The sequence below is a fragment of the Sphaeramia orbicularis genome, chromosome 1 (assembly GCF_902148855.1).
Source record: "Sphaeramia orbicularis chromosome 1, fSphaOr1.1, whole genome shotgun sequence".
Taxonomy (NCBI): domain Eukaryota; kingdom Metazoa; phylum Chordata; class Actinopteri; order Kurtiformes; family Apogonidae; genus Sphaeramia; species Sphaeramia orbicularis.
This window is the reverse complement of record NC_043957.1, coordinates 18,172,519-18,181,179: the sequence shown is the minus strand read 5'-3', so window position 1 is coordinate 18,181,179 and position 8,661 is coordinate 18,172,519. Positions and strand designations below refer to the sequence as shown.

At 34.7% G+C, this 8,661-nt stretch overlaps 1 long non-coding RNA gene across 1 annotated transcript; it reads left to right on the top strand.

The window, feature by feature from the left end:
* Positions 1–794: 794 nt before the first annotated feature.
* On the top strand, positions 795–4,732 carry LOC115426687 (uncharacterized). Its single transcript, XR_003936390.1, has 2 exons — positions 795–1,043; positions 4,209–4,732. It is a non-coding gene; the product is annotated as an uncharacterized LOC115426687 (long non-coding RNA).
* Positions 4,733–8,661: the final 3,929 nt, after the last annotated feature.

Here is an 8,661-nt window from a genome sequence, read left to right as displayed (position 1 = left end):
TAAAAATTTTAAAAACTGCATCTGAAAAAACTGTTGCATCGTAATGTTTCCAATATAGGCACTTATTTAATAAAAAACAAAAAAAGCTTTTACTTTGCTGACATTTCCTTGGTCTCAGGAGATTAATGTTTTTTAATGCTTTTATTAATTTGTACTGTGCTTTTATTCTTCTGTACAGCACTTTGGTCCACTGTGGTTGTTTTAAAGTGCTATAGAAATAAAGTTGGATTAGACTGGATTGGATTTTCATTTCATGGAGTGATTGTTGGATCTATGGACTGGATGGATCTCTGGTCTGTGTTTGTTCTTCAGAATGAAATAAAACAATTAAAAAAAAGCCCAAAACTCCCATATATTAATTTTATTTTATTATTTAACCTGGAAAAAGCTTATTGAGATTAAAAATCTTTTTTAAGAGTGTCCTGGCCAAGACAGCAGCAGTAGAAGTTACACAAAATACACATCACAGCCATACATCCACACTAAAAATATACATAAAACACAATAAAAGTCACTTCTGAAATCATATGTAAAACACTAAACTAAGAACATACATATAAAACACCACCAATAATTTGAAAAATATTAAAAGTACAACAATGTTCCTTAAAAGCATCTCAAAGCAGAACCCGATTCAATCAATTAAGAAAAACATCTACATTCAGATTGATCCTTTTCTCATTGATTTAGAAGGATTTGAAACCAACCAGCAGCTCTTCAACAGTACATGTCACCCACGTCCCAGGAACTGATTTGTCAGGAAAAGTGGTCATAAAACCAGTGTCATCCAGTGAGAATGTGATAGAACCGGTTTGTTCTTTTGCTGTTCGGTGGCTGAATAAGTGCCTCTGGTAGCAGATCAGTGTCTCACAGTTGTAAGTGTTAGTGTGACGGTGGAACGTTCTGATCTGCTCCATCACATCCATAACCTCCATTATGACAAAGGTCGGAACAGGAGTCTTATTTTAGGCTGAGTTTGTCATCGGACACAGAGGATAAACCACACCAACCCCTGCCGTCTGTCACTGCAAACAGGAAATAAGGTGAGGATGGTTGTGTTTGTGTCCTCTACTCTGTTTGTTTCACAGCTGAAAACACTGAAAAAGCCACATTCACCTTCTACAGTGAAATGTGTTGGACATTTTAAAATCCTGACAATGTTGATCTACAATGTATGGATCTTTTTTTTTTTCTACTAATGTATGTTGTTTTGTTCTGAATCTACATTTATGAACAGCAATAACAGTGATTTTATCTAAAGTGACAACAAACCAAAGGGAAATGAGTGTGTTTGTGTCAGACAATGTTACAGCTCCGATAAGTCGACTTAAATTTAACTCATTTATCATTATGATCGTGTATTAAAACCTTCTGTAATTTCAGTCCAAATGATCCATAAAGAAGCATATTTTGGCTTCAGATCTCTGTATTTTCACTTCCTCCTAAAAATTAAAGTGATAAAGTGTAGTGACCTTTCAGATGTATTTATTTTCTTCATTTTTGCTTTGTTATATTAATGTAAGACATATTAAATGAACAATATAAGCTTGAATTTGACTATATTTTTCATCTGATGTTGTAAAATGCCTCTAACATTACTGCTCATGGTTCTTTTAAGGGACTTTTGTGCTTTATTGGCCAGTTTAAACAAAAACCATTGGAATGTTAGAAGTTACATTGATTAATTTATTAAATATTTAGTTATTGCATTCAAGAGATTTTTTAACTGATTAATTCCTTTCCAAATGGACTCTCACAATAGTGATATTAATATTTACATATTTGTTGATGGAAATGTATGACAATTTGTCTTTTCTTTCCCTGATATTCTGAAAATTCAGGAAGTATTTGAGAAATATCAAGATGGAAACCTGACTTAAATTTGCTCAAACGTGTTCTCTTCAATGTCAAAACATGACGCATCACGTCTTTGTCGGACAAAGGCTCAAAATACTGTTCTGTTCTGTAAAGTGGGAAACCTACACTTGTTTTAGCCCAAAATCAACTGATCCATTCATTTATATTCATCAGATGTGGTGTTGAAAGTAGGTGTGTACTATAAAAGAACTAAAAAGACATATACTGACTTTGTGAAACGTACCCACTATTGAAAATTATTTTACTTTGAAACTTACGCATTTTTCCTGGAAACTTTCACGTCATACTTGTTGACAAATACATTCACATTAGACTTAAAAATAAACATCTCTGCTGATCATTTTAACTTTAATTTGACTTGTATGTAACAACAAATAATGTAATACCTGCCAAAAATGTAATAATTTTGGCCATATAGAAATTTAATAAAGCCAATAATGTAATAATTAGGTCATTATGTAAAAAGGGTCAATATATAATTCTAATAACTTCTAATTATTATATATACAATAGAGTAAAATTGAAATTGAAAGTTATTTATCAAGATATTGTAGTTACACTGTTGACATTAGAGTGTGATAAGTACACATTTGACTCACACACTACTCTATATTAAATAACTAAGAGCGAGCAGAAAGAACATATCTTGGAGTTTTCTTCAGGAGGAAATGGGATCATGTGGAACAGGTCATGTGATTTAGAATTAACACACTTCCTTGAGGTGTTTTTGTATTGGGTAACTTAGTTGAAAGTAATTTCTTTGACACAGATACAATTTGTTATTTTCCATATAAAATTTGATACATTGTCAAAAAAGAAATATCTGTCATGATTATCTCAACTTAATAAAAAGAACACAATCAAAAAAGTTTTTGAATAAGTTCAGTTTATTATTGCTTAGCTAATTAGAAGGTGGTTGTTATTAAATTCAGACGGTTATTTACTTGACATCTTAATATATCTAGTCATTTGTTAATTATTTAGTAATCATTTATAAATAAGTAGTTGTTTCTGTAATTAAATAATAATGGAATTTGTAAAGACATGATCATACTGATATGTACAGGGTGGGGAAGCAAAATTTACAATATTTTGAGGCAGGGATTGAAAGACAGTGTATGACCAGTTATTTTATTGAAAGTCATGAGAATTTATTTGCCACAAGAAAATGTACATAATAGAAAATGTTTTTATTCTATGTGTCCTCCTTCTTTCTCAATAACTGCCTTCACACGGTTCCTGAAACTTGCGCAAGTGTTCCTCAAATATTCGGGTGACAACTTCTCCCATTCTTCTTTAATAGTATCTTCCAGACTTTCTGGTAATAGTTTTGCTCATAGTCATTCTCTTCTTTCCATTATAAACAGTCTTTATGGACACTCCAACTATTTTTGAAATCTCCTTTGGTGTGACGAGTGCATTCAGCAAATCACACACTCTTTGACGTTTGCTTTCCTGATTACTCATATGGGCAAAAGTTTCTGAAAAGGTATGGATAATAGTGTTAGGTATGATTATGACATCAATATATGTTTGGTTTCAAAACAATTGACGTAGTGCCTGCTGAGAAAAAACAACTAAATGTTCATTGTAAATTTTGCTTCCCCACCCTGTATATATATATATTTTTTTTACTTTAAAGATATATGCAAGATATTTCCCATGGACTTCAAAAGTCCCTCAATTATATAGTGACCCATAAAATGTTGAAGCCAATACCTTAGCCTAGCATTAAAAAAAATCCTACACCTGCAGCAGGTGATGTAATAACACAGGTGATGATGATGTAATAAAACAGGAAAAGTTGCTTTGTAGGTTCTCGTCAAAAATAGATCTAGTGGATGCATAGTCATCATATTCATTCATCGATACGTCCCATGTAGCTCTCACTCTCCTGAATTATGGTTGGAAGAACCAATTTGACAATTTGTTGGACTAAATCTGTAGTTAGAATGCCATTTATTTGCTTTGACGTGTAACTGAGACTCAGTATGTAATCATTTCACCTGGTCAAAGGTGATTACTGATGTGTAGAAATACGAATAAAAAAAAAGGAATGTGTCTGAAAACAGTTATTTTAACTTTATGGCCAACACTATGTATTCTATAATACATGAGAACTAAGGATAAATTGGATTTGTGCAAAAACTTTTCCAATAAAGAGTGATATGAACTACTGTAAACATAAATACTAACCCTAACATTAAATTAGAGGTTCATATTAAAATTCTATGATTATGTTTCCCAAAAAGATACTTACTGTAGCTGCTTATGGGTTTTATTTTGGCCTCCTTCATCTTCATGCATCTTTTTATCTCTTGTTCCTGCAGGTCACTGTGCAATGGGTGGATCCTCCTCTAAAAAAACATTTTTCTGGCAAAAGAAGAAAAAGTCGCCAGTGAGCAGAGCCTGGGGTCGCCTGAAGGGGGCGCTGCCCATCAAGAAACGCAGGAGGAAGAGCATTGTAGACATACTGAACCTGGACAACCTGAGGAAGGACAAGAAACATTCCCAAAAGAGATTCTCCCTGAAAACACACAAGAAAGAGCCGACGCTAGTGGAAAAACTGGGAAACATAAGGAAGGAGTCGCTTCACAGTGTTTTGAAGGAAGACGGAAAAGGAGAGAGGAAGAAGAAGTTATCTCTCTCTGTGAACACAAAGGAAGACAAGGAGATAAAGGATGCACAAAACAAACCCAAAAAGAGCCTAAACAGAATCTGAAGGAGCTCTTCAAGTCCATTCATTCATGACTACAGTTAAAGGTTACAGTTTGAGGACAGGGATGAAGAAGAAAAAAAAAAAGACAAAAGCAGTCACAGAGATGCGTCTTAATTTTCATTGACATTGAAGCCAGTTGCCTCAGGCAGAAAAATCACAGCTCAGGAAACTGAAAAACAGGGTCAAAGTCATAAAGGTTGTTTTCCATTAGCATCCTGATGTTGGTTTGACTCATTAAAAATGTCAAACTGTAAATGTTTACTTTAAAGCGAAACATCACTCATCGCGGTCCGTCAGTGATGTTAAAGCTGCTTATGTGCACTAAATACTGTACCGTCTACTTTCATAATGTGACTAGAAATAAAATCCATCACACACAATTTAAAAAAGCATGTTTCATTGCAACACAATTTACATAATGTCAGCAACATACATTGACATATTATAAAAAAAAACAAACAAAAAACAGAGGGACATCTTTGAGCACATTGCCTATACCTTACAGTGAAAACCTCAGCTTTTTAACTCCACTGACAGCAAAGAAGAGGATTCAATATGAAGATTTACATGTTCTCATGTGCAGGTTGTTATGGGATCTGTGCTGCGATGTGAGCCTGTGAAATTAAACAACTGATATCTTCAGGGTCCCCGCAGGCTCTTAAAAAGTCTTGAATTTCCAAATCTGGATTTAATACCTTCAAAAAGTCTTTAAAAGGTATTAAATTTGATATGGTAGGTCTTAAGTTGTTGCCATAAACTTGTTGGCTGTATCGTGTTTAAATGCGTCTGTTAAATGTCCAAGCTGCAAAGAAAGTAACGTTAGTCGACTCAGTTCCAACCCAACAATTTATATTGAAAATTAGGAACTAGTTATTAATAAGTTTGCAGCCACTAGTTAGAAATGATCACACAACATTCAGACGAACACATCACCAGAGGAAGCTGACTTTGGGAACTTTAACCCATAAAGACCCAGTGTTACTTTTGTGGCAGTTTCCAAATGAATTTTTCTCCATTTGTAACCTTTCTTAAGAGGTTTATCACTATTTATTAATATATTGTGCTCTGTGTTTTGAATTTTTAATTGAAAATCAAGTTTTTTTATATTTAATTCACTGATCATGTAGATGTTCATTAAAGCTCAGATTAATGTTGAGCTTTATTATATCAAAAACAGAGAAAACTGAAGAAAAAGTGGCTTTTTCAGCAAAATATATCATTAAATAAACAGAAACCCAGTGACTTCATTTGCTGTCATTAGTCAAACTACATAAATTTTATTGGTGAATCAATGTTGTAGATGATGATGGCGTTTCCATGTTCACTACAGAGCCTCTCAACGTCCAAATACGGGTTATATCTGATGACCATTAAAAGATGACAAACTGCATTTTATACAAGTTATTTACTTGTATTGATAGGATTAATGGATCAACAGGTACTAAACAGTTTAGATCAGAAGGTGGTTTTGGTCAGTGGTGGATGTTTGGGTCTTTATGGGTTAAGGAACGGCTTGCAAGCCAAAACTAAGCATGAGGAAGTGCAAATGTATACTCAGTGCCAATGAAAACGCAACACTTGAATGTGTTTTATTGTTCCTGAGCTGCATCAATATGTTTAAGTTTCACCTGTATAAGATAATCCCAGACAATTTCTTAACAACCTGAGACGGGTTGAGCTATTGTCACGCTTGAATGAACTTGTCTGCATTCATAAGACTTGTTTTTCTAATTGCTCAGCAATGAATGGCTCAACTTAAGGAATTGTGGTCAGTTAAGGAGTGGTCATGTTCTGTATATAAAGACAAGCTGAAAAGCACCAAAATCATTTGCAATAACTCAGCGATGCCTAGACTGACACGTGACCAAAGATGCCATGCTATGGGGCTCCTGGAGGCCGGAATCTCTGCTCGGCAGGTGGCGCACCATTTTGGATGCAATGTGTCCACCATAGTCAGGATGCAACAGAGGCATGAAGAAACTGGCTCAGCTGCAGACAGACCTCGCCCTGGACGAGCACGTGTGACCACGCCACAGCAGGATCGCTACATTGAGCTACAGCACCTCCAGGACCGCTTTGTGACTTTTGGTTTTGGGGGTCCTTGAGTTCCTTTCTTTATCCTTATTTTTTGTCAAGAAATTTGGATGTGATTTTTTATTTTTACTGTATAGAAATGGCCTACGATTAATTCCAAAGAGTTTATGGAGTAAAAATCCTCATCGATTTAAAAAAATAAAAGAATCTTCAAGTGTTGCGTTTTCATTGGCTCTGAGTATAATAATGCCTGGTTGGAAAAAAGATCATTCTCCACCTGGTTGACATGAGTGAAGGGGAACGGCTGTGAAATGGACATTAAATTATGTGTTAATTGTCTTAAAAAGGTCTTAATAGGTTTTAAATGTAACCTGTAGGAGCCCTGTATCTTCGCTAATAGCAACACAAACTGCATGAAAGCAAACACAAATCTTTTATTGTATCCTCTGGTATACTCTGAGTTTCGAAGACTTGACCATTATTTGGACTCCATTAACTTGCAGTTTGACAGGGAAGTTGTGCATAGAAACACCAGTCCATTTCTAAGCTAACGGTCGCTAGCGCTGCAGCTGTAGAGGAGCTGATGATCTGAAACATAATGATTTTAGCTGAAAATTAAGTAGAGTTTTTGATGTAGAAGTCAGTATACTGTGGCTGTTGACAAAAATGTGCAACAGATCTTTAAGTGGATTAAAAAAACAAATTAAAAAAAGCTTTTGTTCATAGAGAAATGGGTTTGAGCATTAGTTCATCAGTAGGAGAACCAGCTACTTGAAGATTATAATGATTTTAAAGAACAATTTACTTATTTACAAAAAAAAAACAAAAAAAAAACAACTTTTGTATCACTTGATAAAGATCTTTTTCATTCATTTTGCCAATTTAGTCAAAGGAACTAAATCGCAATGTCTTCAGCTTAACTCACAAAATGATTAAATGATTTCAAAACGACTATATTTACCACAGTTTTGGATCCGACACGGTTGTTTTCTACACATGTGCACAATTAATCAGGAACAGATGCTCTTGCATGGCCATGATTCCTTGTAGCAGTGCAGTAAAGAGCAGCTGTGGTAAATATCAAAATCCACAGAAAACATTTTGGCAAGTTCTCAATCTAACCATAAGATTCTGATGAACAGAGAAACACAACCCTGGTGCTCTTTACATGAATCCATTCAGTTCATTAACAAAACCGTTAGACACAACACAACAGCACACGTAAAACAGCAGCACAGAGAACAAGTTACTGTCAGAAATTGAACACAAAAAGTAGGAATTTGAAGTAAAATATTACAGTTTAAAAAGTCATCATATTCACACCGTCATGCTTTCAGTGTTATGAATGTGCGGTCTTGATCTGTGTCACCGAGACACAAGCAACACAGATACACTGAAAAGAAAGTACAGGTGGTTATCATGGATTTGATAATAAAGACAGTTATTAGTTTAGAAATGAAGCTTGCCAACATCAACATACTATAAGACCATATAAAAGTGTTGCATAAACAAGCATATTGGGAGGAAGATCATAACTCGTGAACACTTGATCTGTGACATTTAACGTTTTTACACAAACACACAAGCCTTTGACCTACAGAGATTCAAGATTTTCAGTTTTTAGTTACAGATTCATAACACTGAAAGAACTAAAATACTAAGGAAGTTGTTACATGTCAAATATGATCTTCACTATGTTAGAGATTTTCTTGTGATCAGACAAGTAGAATTGAGGAAAGGTTTTTTGTTTTTTTTTACCTGCTAACTGTTTCGGCTATAGCTTCAGCCTTCATCAGAACTGTCAAATGCTTCCTTGTTTGACATGTCTAAAACAGCTGATCGGGAAATTTTATCTTGAAAAGTTTCTCGGTCCGATCCTCTGTTTTTAGACACGTCACATCAGGAAGCGTTTAACAGCTCTGATGAAGGCTGAAGCTATAGCCGAAACCCTCAGCAGCTAAAAAAAAACCCAAACAAAAAAAACACCTTTCCTCAATTCTACTTGTCTGGTCACAAGAAAATCTCTAACA